This window comes from Theobroma cacao, chromosome 10, assembly GCF_000208745.1.
Source record: "Theobroma cacao cultivar B97-61/B2 chromosome 10, Criollo_cocoa_genome_V2, whole genome shotgun sequence".
NCBI lineage: Eukaryota > Viridiplantae > Streptophyta > Magnoliopsida > Malvales > Malvaceae > Theobroma > Theobroma cacao.
The window spans coordinates 12,568,612-12,583,893 of record NC_030859.1 but is presented as its reverse complement, the minus strand read 5'-3'; the positions used below and the strand labels follow the sequence as shown (position 1 = coordinate 12,583,893).

Sequence of the window (15,282 nt, the reverse complement as noted above, 5' to 3'; positions counted from 1 at the left end):
GATTTTGACTTGTGATCTACCTTTCCCATGCATTATTTTGCATTTTCCATGGTTAAATCACAAGATATCATGAAGGATAGTGTGCTAATCAAACCCTAGGAGAGAGGTTTAAATGCTTGATTTGGTTAGATTTTAAAATATTTTAGTGTTTTTAGTTAGATAGTGATGTGTAGCATGAAAATCAAGCAAGAAAAATTCATGTTCTTCCATCACCCATCATTGGCTGAATTCTCCATGTGGAATATTGAGGATGATTTTGATTTTATTTCAAATGATTTGGTTAGGAATTAGTGATTTATGGTGTGAGAATCAAGTAGGAAAAATTATAGTGTTGATGCACCCACCATGGCTGAATTTTCCAAGAGAAAATATTGAGGATGATTTTGCCATATTTCAAGTTATTTAATTTGTGTTTGATGATTTGGAGTATTAGGAGAAAAATAAAATTATTTGGAGTTGAATTGGACGTATTGGCCAATTAATCGAGTGATAAATCGAATTAGGCCAATACCATTTAATTTAGGTACACAATTGAATTTGTGTAGAACACCGTGTTTAGAGAATAATTCGAACAATTTGCATCCCACTTCATACATTAGTATAAAGCCTGAATTGGTTTTATAACAATTTAGCACAAATGTAGTAAATGGCTTATTGTGCATTATGTCTAGGTGGTGAGCATTTTGGCAAAAGTAAAGTGATAGTACCCGAGGATCAAGAATCCGAGTACTTGGAATTCGACTCCTGAAATAGTGAGTAACCTTACTATCGTCTTAATTATCTAAAGTATGTTTTATTCGATTTTGTGAATTTTATGGAAAATGAATTAAATGATTAATTTTTCAGTTTTATAAACAAAATGTGATTTAATGAAAATGATTTTATAAAATTGTTTTAAAATTGAATGGTGGTTTGAAAATAGAGTAATTGGAGACTGTTTTTGTGTGTTGTAAATTCATGATTCTAATTGATTGACTTATGGCAATATTGGTATGAATGGTTGATTTGATATATGTGTTGGAAATGTATAAATTGTTGATTTGCCTTGAGAGGCTGTAAAATAAAATAAAATAATTGCCATGTCATGCTATTGCAAATTTTATTATATGGTGGGTTTAACTTGCTATTGTGGGTGAGTTTTTTATGGACCATCCTATTAGAGGGGCACGGAATCTCGTTATATTTTACCTCGGTTGGAGAGGAGAGTAGGGTAACTCCCGAGGTATAACTTTAGAGTTCACTTCACGCCAAACCACCACGTGAGGGTGAACTCAGCCAACGCCAAGGAATGGCTATGTTTTCAAAATAAAAACATGATTTATGCGTACATAACTTTTTAACAGCCTTGGCGAGCTCAGTTAGGATAGCCCTCGATCAAGGTATCCCTGATAACTAGGTATGAGAATGATTTTGGTATGAGCCAAAGTTTTAAGAAATTCATAAGCCATGTTTATTACTCGATTTATATGAATTGATTTTATTTGGTTGAAACAAGTTGAAAGGTGATGAATTACAGTATGTTAAACTATTTTATCTGTCTCCATTTACTTGGCTTTAGATATTTTAGATGGTATTTGTTTACTCACTAAAATTGTATAATCTCACCACCCTCCTTTCCACCCATTTCAAACTCAGGATAATCTATAGATAGCTGATTTCATCAAGGCTACCATTGGATTTGCATCCTCCAAACTGTAGGTTCATAGTCTTCTTACTTTTAGTTATTCAGGGGCCCACTAGTTATTGTAAATTAAATTAAATACTCAAGCTTATTATATTACAGTATGTATGAATTTATTTTGCTTTTACATTGCTACAAAAAAATTATTTATGTATAACTCTAAAAATATTATTTTATAAGAAAATAGAATATTTTATTGAATATTTTTTTTTATTTTTTTTATTATATCCAAATAATCATAATTTCATTTTAAATGAAGGTTTTAGATGTTTAAACTTATTTTTGATTATGAAGTATGTGTTTTGTACTCGCATACTACATTTTTAGTAGATTTCGAGATTTTTGAGGAAAAATGACCAAAATGCACCTGTGAGAAAAAAATTGTTTTTCTATTGTTTTGATTTGGAAATAGTTTATAATCTCTCAAAACATAATTTTAGTGACTAAAACTCACAAGGGAAGTGAGAAAAAAACTGATATTAAGCCTTGCGAGGTTTCGATTGACATTCTGGGTAATGAATGTCTATCAAGACGTCGCGGCGGTTGTCACGGGCTTGATGGGAGTTCCAGGTCATGACATGTAGAGAGAGATATGGTCAAAATATCAAAACATATATGAATGAAGCCATCACCATACTTGCACGAATTTTCATCAAATGAGCTTTTTTCATCAAATTTCCTACAAAATAAATAAGAGAAATTAGCAATATTACTCTTAAAGTAATTCAAAATAAAAGAACATAAAATTAAACTAAACTAATTTAAATTAATCACTCAACAAGTAATGAAACTTAAATTAAAAAAACAGCTAAAATGCTAAAATCTAAACATAAAATCTCAAATGTCTAGCTACTTAAAGCCCTCTAAATGTGTCGAAATAACTCTACATAATAGAGTTATCACAATACAATGATCGATCATTTTTTGAAATTTTTGACTGTAGTTCTCCATTTTTGCATAAGTCTTTTTGTTGATTTCGTCAAACTTATCTAACCAGCTTTTTTGTTGACTGACCATTTCAGCATAAAAGAAGTGATGTGCACTTTTAGGTATGTATTTTGTACTGGGTAGTCCAAATGGACCTTCATCTGCCCTTGGAGGAGGTTTATAAGGAAATGAAATATCCATTAGTAGCTTAAGTATTTTGAAATCTACTTCTGAGTGGACTTCGACAGACTTTTTTTTTAAGACCTCTTACTTGTGTTTTTTTTCCCTCATCTTTGTCTTTTAGTGGAATGTTCTTCCTCATCCATTGATTTTTGACAGCATCATATTCAAAGCCAAGTTTCCAGTAAGGTATTAACCTTCATCTTGTCTAAAATCTTTGAGATGGCCATTTCATATGGTAGAACATTTCTTCCTCCTTTAGCTATTGATTCCACATCTCTGTAAATAAACCATGCTAGATCAATTGGAGTACACCTTTTGATATGATGCATGAACCGCATGTCTTTAGTTGTCATTGTGTAGCTCTTGTGGTTGAATTGTCTTAGTGTTTATGTGATGATCAAGTGCAAAATTTTGTCATTTGCACTAAGTCTTATTGTGCTCTTGGGATTCTTTGTTGAAATGACTAGACTAATCAAGAACTTAGCTTCTAGCTCATTTTCTGGGATTTTATTTTCTTCATTTATCTCAATAATAAAATATCTTTTGATGGTTTTTAGCTTCAACAATTTTTGCAGTAGAGTTGGTGTGATAATAATCTCCTTTCCACTAACCAATGTAACAAATGAATCATTGTGGTCTTTGATATTTTCATCATTATTGCTTTGATAATCAGTGGTTGCATTTGAATAAAACACTTGAACTAGTTTTCATATACTACTCTTCTTAGACACAGATATTCATACCATCCCATTTTCCTTAGATTGTCAACATACAACAGTTGAAAGTTTTTCTAAAACCATTCCAAGTCTATAAGTCTTCCATGAATTACCATTCCTTTAGAGTAGTTTACATCAAATATATTCCTTTCCTTTCTACTTGTAAGGTTGATGTTGAATGGATTGGGTTTCTCATACTCATAGTTCTTGAAGGTGTTGCTAGAGCTTTTCTTTTTTCTTTTCTTGACCTTTTTGGAGCCATTTTCTTTGAAGGTTCGAAGTGAAGAATTGAGGTTTTGAAAAAGGGGTTATTGATTTTTGTGTGCAAAGAACAAATTATACTCTTCGATGACTTGTACTTGTAAATAGGTCAATTGTACTCGTACTTGAAATCGAAAAGCTTTTTGAGAAGGTTTCAATACTTTGATTATTAAAAAAACTACTTTTTGAGAGAGAAAATTTCTTTAGAGAGATGGGATTGTGAAATCTTTAACTTTTGAAGAGCTTTAAAACTGAAAAATGTGATTTTTAAAGGCTCAAATAGTTTTTCGAATCAAGGCATAAGAGTTGGTTCTTAGGTAATAAGAATTGATTTTTTTTTTGCCTTAGTTTTTTAAGACTTTTGAGATTCTTTTTAAGAATCGATTCTTGAAATTCAAGGAGTCAATTCTTTGAATTTCTAAAGCATTTTGGAAAACATTTTGTATTTGAAAAATCGATTCTTTAAAGATCAAAAGGCGATTCTTAAACTTTGTAAACTTGAAAAACAAAGATTTTTTTATCCAAATCAAATATAAGTGGTCTTCTAAGTTGAATCAAGTTCGGTGCATGATAACTCTATGATATAGAGTTATTTGGACTTAATTTTGATAATAATTTAGCATTGTTCTTGTGACAATTCATATAAATTAGTAGGTTTTATCTAATTATTTTAAGTTAGTTATTTAGGTGAGTCATTCTAATCTTAGTTAATCTTGTGTTTAAATTGATAGTTATGTGCCTAAGATAAATTGTTATTGATTTATTTGTGCCTTTGCAGGTGCTTATTGAAGAAGGACTTTTAAAGGAAGAATGAGAGAAATTTTGAGGTGTGAGAGAAATTTTGAGGTGTATACTTCCACTACACATGTCCCAATATTTTAAATATAACTTTCTATACAAAACTTCACATGAGGTGATTCTTAGACCATAGGAAAGATAAGAGAAAACATTAAAACTTTTATGTTTACCACTTTACCCATTTCAGCTTAGAAGGAAGTCAAACATCTTGTCAAAGTTGAAGCACTACAGTAGTCCTATAGAGATAACTATTTTTTCAAATTAGATGGTTGAGGCAGCAGCCTTGGTGGAGGGAGGCAGCAGCCTTGGTGCAGGTAAGCCACGACTTATATAGTTTGATGAGGAAATTCTGGTTAGAATTGACTTTTTTCGTCACCCAACTTGGCCCAACTTTAAAGCCTTATAAAATTTGTAACACCTTTAATTGTTTATATGGCCTAAATGTGATGTTGCTCAAGTGATTTGATGAGTAAACTTGAAAACTTGATGTATATGCTTGTGCAGCATGCATATGAGCTACCGTGGTTTATAAAGAAAGACTTTGAATTTGAACGTACATTGAGGATTTTAATAATATGATGAAACAGCTAAGCCAATTGATGAGCTAAATTGAATTTTAGGTGTATATGTTTAATTGTTGAAGAGTATGCCTATGTCCATAGAGCAATGAATACGATATGTGAGCATGTGAAGGCTCAAAATAATGTTGTGCATATTTTTGGCACATGAATGGTATAGTGCATTGTTTGGCACGCTGATAAATATGATGCATAATGTAAAGTATGTTAAGTTTTGATTTGTATGCTATCTGACATGGAATAAAATGAGGATTTGGATCTGTGTAATGAGTACATGCTTGGATTTTGAGCATTCTTGATAAATTGAGCTGAGAATGATAATTATGGCACTTATAACACAAAACCTTAAGACTTAGATAAAATTTTGAGATATGGGTGGTTAGAACACAAAACCTTAAGACTTGATAAAATTTTTAGGAATGGGTGGTAAATCTTGAATCTTGAAGTTTAGAATGAGATTTGATTGTGTGTTTGAGTATATGAATGAGGATCATGATTTAAGATAGTCAATTTGAAGTATGACTTCAATAGGAAATGATTTTGGGGTATTAAAGTCTAGATTTTTGGAAGTTAGAGTGCAGAAAATGAACAATTTGGGCAAAATGTATCGATACATTCTTGGCAGGAAGAACAATATGAGGTGTTCTGAAGGAATTCTATCTATACATTTGAGGATGTATAAATAGATTCGGTAAAAGATGAACATGTATCAATACATTGTCCTGATGTATCGATACATTAAAAGCAAGGAGCACTTCTATCAAGCCCTACTCTATTATATACTTGTCATGTCATTCATGTGCTTGATAGAATGTTTGCATAAGTGAATGTATTGGAAAATCGTTAAAAGTCGGTATTGTACCTAGTGGTACAATTAAGTTGATTAAAGCCTCAAACTAGGCCAAATAAAGATTTTATGATGTATTTGAGAGTTATTGAATCTTAGAATGTCTTAATATGATGATTTGGAATTCGAGGATTGATTTGGAGTTAATTTGAGAATTTTCATAATGTAGGGGCAAAATGGTCATTTTGCTACCCAAGGGCACATTGGAATGTTGGATGATATTTTGACTAAATTTGATTAATTAAAGCATTATTTGAATTTGAGAAGTGAAAAATTTCAATTTCGACATTTTTTCGAACATAGGGGAAAAACGGTCTTTTTAAGTGTCTATGAGGATGAAATTGAAAATTTTGGAATTTTACACCACCATGACACTTGTCAAACCCATGAATTTCACCCATTATTTTTTTAAGTGAGAGATTATATGTGGTGGGAATGAAATGCTTAATTATTAAGTTTTTAAACATGAACCAATTAAAAGGTGACAAGTTCAAGCTTTAATATTATTTTAATTGCCTATATAAACTCACTTAAAACCCTCACATTCACACTCTTATAGTTGGCCAAGAAAGGGAACAAAGAGAAAAAGAGAAGAACAAACCCTAGGAAGGAAAAATCCAAGAGAAATTGTTGGATTTCAAGGAATCAAGCAAGTAAAGGTAAGATTTTTTTTTATTTTAGCTTGTGATCTACCTTTCCCGTGCATTCTTTTTCATTCTCCATGGCTGAAATTCAAGTTTTCAAGAGGGAACCTTTGCTGGCCAAACCTAGAGAGAGAAGTTTTGGTGATGAATTTTGCTAGATTTCATAATATCATAGCGTTTTTAGTCATTTTGTGATGTTTGGAAGGAAAAACAAGCAAGAAAATCACATGTTCTTCAACCACCCTCATTTGGCCGAATTTTCTATAGGGCATGTTGATGATGGATTTGGTTGTAATTCATGTTATTTAGCTAGGAATTGATGAATTATGATGTTGGATATCGAAATCGATTATTGAAAAGTATAGTTCTTTTAGAAAATGGCTTGATGGAAATTGAGAAAATCATAGTAAATGGACTTGGATTTGATTCCTAATGATATATATGGATTTACGAGACTGTGTAGACATTGATTAGTATGTTAGTTCAGAATCGGAATGAATTTCAAAAAATGGTAAAGTTAGTAAAAAAAATCAAGTTCATTGCAATGCTTTGGTGTATTAGATTATTAGAAGTGTAATGAATATATTTGGAGTTGAATCGGATGTTTTGATTAAATCAATGGTGTATAGTTCGAATTAGGTCGAATACAAATTCCTTTCGATCATAATTGAACCTACGTAAAACACCGTCTTTAAGTGACTATCCGAACATTTCTCATTCAACTTCATGCATTCATATAGAGTCTGAAATAGTTTTATAACAATTTGACACCAATGTATTGAATTACGTATCGTGTATTATGGATAGGTGCTGAACCCCCCGATAAGGGCAAAGATATCGTGCCGGAGGATCGAGAATAAGAGTACTCTTACCACTCCAAATTCCCATTATAGTGAGTAATCAGATGTTCATCTTAATTATCTAAAGTGGTTTATACTTGTTTTAAGATTTTAAAGAATAAGGCACTTAATTTGTAAATTATTATGTTTTACATTTTAAATGTTGGTTAAATGAATGAGATTTATAAATTATTCTGAAACTAAATGTTGATTTTCAAATAAAGTAAGTGGAGGCTATACATTCGTATTATATATATATATATATACATGATTTGAATTGATGGCTTATGAAATTGTGGTAGCATGAATGGCTGAAATTGTGGTTTTGTGAATTATATAAATTGTTTTGTCTTACATTGACAGGTTTGATAGTACTATATTAGCCATGTTATGTTGCCGAAATTTTATTGATTTGGTGGCTTATGTATTTAGCTTACTGCAGTGGGTGGGTTTTTGTGGACCAGCCTATTAGAGGGGCACGGTAAACCCCATTATATTTACCTTAGTACTAGAGGCGCGAAGGGTATCTCCTAAGGTAAAGTTTAGAGTTCACTTCATGCCAAACCACCACGTGAAAGTGAAACTCAACCAATGCCAAGGACCGACTATGTTTTTAAACGTGAAAACATGTTTTATGTGCATATGTCTTTTTAGCTGCCTTTGAGGACTTGGTTGGATGCCCGGCGCAAGGCATCATCGAGTACTAATTTTTGGCACGAGCCAAGTTTTTAAGAAAGTCATAAGCCTTGTTGATTTTCTTGATGAAATGTGATCGCTTTTACATGGATTGAAATGGGTTTTGATGCTATGAATTATATATATATTAATGGGATGATTTAACTGTCTCCATTTACTCGACTTTAGATGCTACAGACGAACTCTACTTACTCACTAAGTTCATAAAAACTCACATCTTCTTTGTTTTAACCATTTCAGGCTCAGGATAGTTTGTAGATAGCTGATTTCATCAAGGATCTACTTTTGGATTTACATCCTTAGAAATCGAAGGTATACCTTCTTGTACATATTTGTTTATTTTTGGGGCCCACATGTCATTGTAGAATATTTTGTATACTTGGCTGCGTGTGCCACTGTATGTATGAATTTATTTTTTTTTTACGTTACAAAAATTATTTACGCAGAGTTCTATAAATATTGTTTTATAAAAAAATGGAATATTTTATTTAATATTTTTATTTAATTTGAATAGCTATAATTTCACTTTAAATTGATGAATTAAACAACGAAACTTATTTTTAGACATGAAATGGATGATTATTACTCGTATATCATATTTTTACCAGGGTTCGAAAATTTTGGATAAAATAAGCAAAATACCCCTGTGTAGTAGAAATTACTTTTTGATTGTTTTTAATTTGAAATTAGTCTATATTTCTTTAAAACATGGTATTTAATAACTGTTGCTCATAGGGGAGAAGTAAAATTGATGCAAAACCCTTGCGAGGTTTCGATTGGCATTTCGAGTAATGAATGTCAATCAAGACATCGCGGCGGTTGTCATGGGCTCGATGGGAATTCTGGGTCGTGACAACTCCAGACCATTCTACTTGAAATGTATCGATACATTTATTCGAAATTATGGCAGATGTATCAATAGATAGCCAAATGTATCAATACATCACTGAAGAAAGGCAAAATAAAAAGAGTTTCAGGCCATTTCACCCACATTTTCTCTCTCAACTCTTTCTCTCCCTTTCTATCTCTAAGACCCTAAAAACGTAACCTCCCAAACAAAATCTTGGAGCTATTTGGAGCTAATCCAAGCTTAGGGAATCAATCTGGAGGTAAGATTACATGTTTTTACTAATTGATTTTTTATTTAATTATTTAACAACCTCTGATCTAAATATTTTTAGATTTCGTTAAACTCTACTCCTTTGAGTTTACTAGAGATTTAGAGCCTAGATTTGGGCAACCAAACTTCTAAGGTAAGGTTTTAGGTCATTTGTTGGAAGAATGAGCATGTATATTGAATTTTGATTTGTTTGAAAAGTTGGGATATTTTTAAAAGGTAGGAAATAAATATTCTTATGATATTTTGATGTATTAAGGGAAATTTGAAGCCACTTAACACATTGGTAAGGTATAGGATAGTTAGAGGCTATGGATTTAAGCTTAACTATGGGAGCGCCTTCGATTCTCTAGGTGAGCAGAATTTAATTAAATGCATGTGATGCATCTCGTATAATGTATGTGCTGCCATGGTATCTAAATGCTATGTGTATGCCTAGATGAGAATGCATAGGCTAGAGAATTGATATGTAGATATATATATATGTGTGTATATATATATGTTTGCCTAGAGGTGTGTGCCTAGGCTAGACAATAAATTTGATTGTGTGCCTAGATGAGGATGCCTTGGCTAATTAGTTAAATGAGATAGGAAATTTGTATTTGTGTTATTTGTGGTGAGCCACAAGGTGGCATTGTGTTGGTACCCATGGTATATAGGACCTAGAGCAAAAGGCCTACACATGGTGTGATATGAATTATGGATTAACGACTGTGCTAAATGATGATCAATAAGCTGCCAAGTAGGTTTATGGCCCGATATGTATTTGGGATAATGGCATAGCGATTGAGTGATATTAAATATGTAAGATCGAAAGGCCATGATTACTTTCGGACATGATATATGCATGAATGCCCACATATTTGTGGTTGATTTGAGGATATGCATAAGGTTGTTAAGCCATGAATGATAAGATTGAATATGATGAATACCCATGTGGGGTTAAGGGCACAAGAGTCTATAGATTAATTATGTTTTATTTGATGATGCCTTAGAGATTTAAAGGCACTTAGAACTACACTGAGCTTAAAGATGACTGAAGCTCATTGAATTTGAAATATGATTTGAGATGGACATATTGAATATCAAAGGCATGATGGGCTAATTTATGGATATGTGTTTCGACCAGGGGATGAATTCTGGACGTCGATTTGATTTGACGTTGAGTGAAATCCCACACCCTGTGACTATATGTGTGCCTGTAGGGACGGTGTTGTTAGTTGTGCCTGTGATTCTTGCCAATAATGCTTTTGATGCCACCCATCTGAGGATACTTTGGGTGATGCTGACTGTCGGGAGATTACTCTGGTCGATTACTTTAGTTCTCTATCTGTTGCTTTGACGTGTGTGTGATTTGTTCTCCATCAACTACTTCAATGTTGTGTGCGATTTGATTCTTCACCCAGCGACTTTACCCTACGGGTGATTTGCTTCTCCGTCAGTTGGCCACCATGTACGATTTGACCATGTCCAGGGTGAGGTCTGTCAAGCTCGACCTTATAAAATACTTGCCATATCATTCATATGATTGACAATATGCTTGCATATTTGGAAAGCCCTGAAAGAAAAATCGTTAAAAGACGACAATGTACCAAATGGTACAATTAAGTTAATTTAAGCCTCAAACTAGATCAAATAGAAAATTTAAAATGAAATTAAGAATATTAAAGTCCCAAAATGGTTTAATATGATGATTTGGAGTTTGAAGATCAATTTGGAGTTAAATCGGAATTTTCACTGTCCAAGGGCAAAATTATCATTTGCCACCTAAGGACATAATGGGAATTTTTAGAAAAGATTTTTTTTGGCTTCATTTGAATTATTGGAGTATGATTTGAGGTTTAGAAGTGAAAAAGTTTAATTCTAGTGATTTCTAGAGTGTAGGGGCAAAATTGTAATTTTGCCACCCGTGGACAAAATTTGAGATTTTGACACAATTTAGATCAAATTTGACAAATTGGAGAATGGTATGAGTATAAGGGATGAAAAATATGTCTATGGGAAATTTTTCAGTTTTTGGGCAAAAATGTAATTTTTGACTTTTACGGAGGTAAAAGTGTAATTTAAAAAAATTACTCCACCAAGACTTTGGATAAGTCTGAGAATTTTATCTAAGCTATTGTGAGAATTTTATGTGGGACAAGTGTATGGTGAAAATTTGGAAACAAATAGATGGCTAGAATTTAAGGAATTAATAAAACAAAAAAAATGAATAAAATAATATTATATTATTTTAGCCTTTAAAAGGGTCAAAATTTTCAAAATTCTCATCTTCTTCAAGCCGTCCAAATCAGGAGAGAAAAGAGGGAAAAGAAATAAGAACCCTCGCTGAAAAATTTGGGAAAAGTCAAGAGAAATCAAGAAATCAAGCATTAAAAAGGTAAATTTCATTGATTTTCCTTGTGATTTTCACTACCCATGCATTTTTTTCTCATTTCCATGCAAAATTAGAAAGTGGGTATGGACACCCATGCTGGCCAAACCTCCATGGATGAGTTTTGAGCTTGAGTTTTGGTTGATTTTAATTGAATTAAGTGATTTTAGTTAGGTTATATTGAAATATAGCAAAAATAAGCTAGAGAAATAATTTTCTCCCATTGAAATCCATTATGCCGAATTTTCTAGGTGAATATTGGCTGCTGATCTTGATGTTTATTTGAGGAATTATGATGAATAATGTTGAATTATGATCCTAGAAAAATAATGGGAATTTTTGGAGCAAAAATATGAATTTTTACCTACTAGGGGTATTTTCGTAATTTGTTGTCGAGACTGATAATTTGCACCACACTGAGGAACATTAAGTCAATTTGGGTGCAATTGAGGTATAGAAACTGAAAAAAATTAATTTGGAGTTTAAACGGACGCGTATATCGATTTATCGAGTAAAAGACCGAAATAGGTTAACACCGCGTTTAGGCAAAATTTAGACATTTTTGCATTCCATATCATGCATTAGTAGTCTAAATTAGTTTAATTTCAATTTAGTACCAATGTGGTGAATTTCTCGATTTTGTACTGTGTCAAGGTGGTGAGTCCTCCGATAAAGGCAAGGGAATTGCACCCGACGACCAGTAGTCTGAGTATTTCGAAAATCCCCACTCTAGACACTGTGAGTAACCTTACCATCATTTTAATTATCTAAAGTATGTTTTCATTCGGTTTTGGTGTATTTAATGAAAATGAGTTCAAATGGTAAATTTTTATGTTTTGTAAACAAAATGAGTTTAAATGAAAATATTTTATAAATTGTCTTAAAACGAAATAACAATTTTGAAAATAGAGTAATTGGAGACCACTAATATGTTGTAAATTTAAAATTGAATTAATGGCTTATGTTATTGTATTGGCATGACTCGCTGAGCTGTGTTTTTTATGAATTGTATGAATTGCTTTGTTTTACCCTTGCAGGTTGGGTAATAATATATTAGCCCTGTCATGCTGTCAAAATTTTATTGTGTGGTGGGTTTGACCTGCTGCAGTGGGCTGGGTTCTGTGGACTAGCCTATTAGAGGGGCACGAAATCTTGTTATATTTTTACCTCGGTTGGAGAGGCAAGTAGAGTAACTCCCGAGGTATAACTTTTAGAGTTCACTTCACACTAAACCACCACGTGAAGGGGAACTCGGCCAATGCCAAGGAACGGCTATGTTTTCAAAATAAAAACATGAGTTTATAATAGCCTTGGCGGACTCAGTTGGGATAGCCCTCGACCAAGGTATCCTAGTTAACTGAGTATGATAATAATTTTTGGCATGAGCCAAGCTTTTTAAGAAATTCATAAGCCATACTGATTACTTGCTTTAAGTAAATTGATTTCATTTGGTTGAAATAAGTTGAAAGATGATAAATTACAGATTGATGAAATGTTTTAATAGTCTCTTTTTACTCGATTTTAGATATTTTAAGTGATGTTTGTTTACTCACTGAGATTTTATAATCTCACCACCCTCATTTCCACCCATTTCAGGCTCAAAATAGATTGTAGATAACTGATATCGGCGAGGATTACAGTTGAACTTGCCACATTCAAAAACTGTAGGTTCATTTATTTTGATACTTTTGGTCATTCGTGGGCCCACATGTCATTGCAAATAAAATTCTATACTTTGCTTATCAGCATTACGGTATGTAGGAATTTATTTTGCTTTTACGCTATAAAAATTATTTATGCAGTATTCTTAAAATATTATTTTTGGTGAAAATTGAATATTTTATTTAATATTTTAATTTTATTCTAATAGTGATAATTCTATTTTAAACGAATGTTTTAGACGTTTAAAATTATTTTTGATTATGAAATATGTGTTTTCCCCTTACATACTATATTTTTAATTGATTTTGAGATTTTTGGGATAAATGACCAAAATATCCCTGTGAGACGAAAATTATTATTTTATTTGTTTAAGTTGGAAACAATTTAAAATCTTTTAGAATGTGGAATTTGACAACTGTTACCCACAAGGGAAATGAAAAGCTGATATTAAAGCCTTGCGGGGTTTTGGTTGACATTCCGGGTAATGAATGTCGATCGAGACGTCGCGACGGTTGCCACAGGCTCGATGGGAGTTCCGAATCATGACAATTAAGTGGTATCAGAGCAAAAGGAAAGATAACCCTACTTTTGGGAACTCTCGCATGTGATCTATGGCGAAGTATGACTCTCCGCCCAAGAGCTTTGAAGATGAGGGAAGGGACTGCTCTCGGTGCGTCTCGGAGTGAAGTGCACCTCTTACCGAGTGCTTTGATAGGTACCATTTAATGCCATTATACCCTAAGGGATTGAGTCGAATTAAGTTGGTATCAGAACCTTTGGTTTTAAAGATTAGAGTTTTTGGGCTTAAAGTTATTTTAAAGCTATTTTTAAAAGTTACTGTGTTAGTGTGGCCCCGAGTTAAGTTAGGTTAGGTTGAATAAAATACATGCATAAGCATATAGAGCCTGAGGTTACCTAAACTCACTTTGTTCCCTCTTATAGATTATTATGTCTCCTCGACGCGAACACCCACATCTCACTAGATCAGTTGGGAGGGGAAGAGGTCATTTTCAACGTCGTCAGTTAGGTGCAATAGAGGAGGAATCGACTGCATCCACCATTCGGGCAGCACTTGCTGCTGAACAGACTGAGACTCCTCCACATCTTCCACCTCTTCCGCCACTTACTAGTATTCCTTCCATGCCTCTTGAGGCAGTTCAGGCATTGGCAGCCTTTTTTACTACTATTCTTGGCCAGGCTTAGGCTGGTCAAGCTCTTCATACAGTTCCTTTAGCTGCTCCTTCAGTACCACCACCCCCACCTCCTGTCCCACCACTAGTGCTGGATGTTTTTGATTCTAAGAAGCTTAAAAAGGCTAGGCAACATAGTTGTGTTCCTTTTATGGGTGAGTCGGATGCAACCATGGCTAAAGAGGTGGTGCGAATGGCTTTGAGAGCTGAGAAGTTTACGAATGAAAATAGGAGTCTACGAGCTGAGTTAGCAAAAAGGAGAAATCTGAGTGTATCTTCTAGTCAGCCACCAAAAAGGGGCAAAGACTCCTCTGTTTCAGAAAGTTCACGTAGATGCATAAATTGTGGGAATTATCATGTTGGGCTGTGCAGAGGGCCTGCACGATGTTTTCGTTGTGATCAACCAAGTCACATTAGGAGAGATTGCCCATAGTTAGGACAGGCTACGGTAGCTGCTCCATCTCCATCAGCTCATACGAATATGTAGAGAACAGATTCCTCTAGATTGCAACCGAGACAGGGATGATTTTGACATACCACCAAGGGTAGATTAAATATGTTGAAATTAGTGCTCTAATAAAGTACATATGATGGAAAGCTAGTTTGTAAGTTGTAGTTTTCATGATCATGAAATATATAAAGATTATCAATATATGGGCCATACATTTGGAGTTGTAATTTACAAGTTTGAAGTATTTAAGATATAATTAAATGGAATTAGCATTAGTTAAGGTACCTAAATCTTTTAATTAATTTCTATAGATTATGC

The 15,282-nt window shown here is 33.2% G+C and overlaps 1 long non-coding RNA gene across 1 annotated transcript; it reads left to right on the top strand.

Moving 5' to 3' along the window:
• Positions 2,709 to 4,710, top strand: LOC108663780. The gene is made up of 3 exons (XR_001929812.1): positions 2,709 to 2,730; positions 2,913 to 2,977; positions 4,547 to 4,710. It is a non-coding gene; the product is annotated as an uncharacterized LOC108663780 (long non-coding RNA).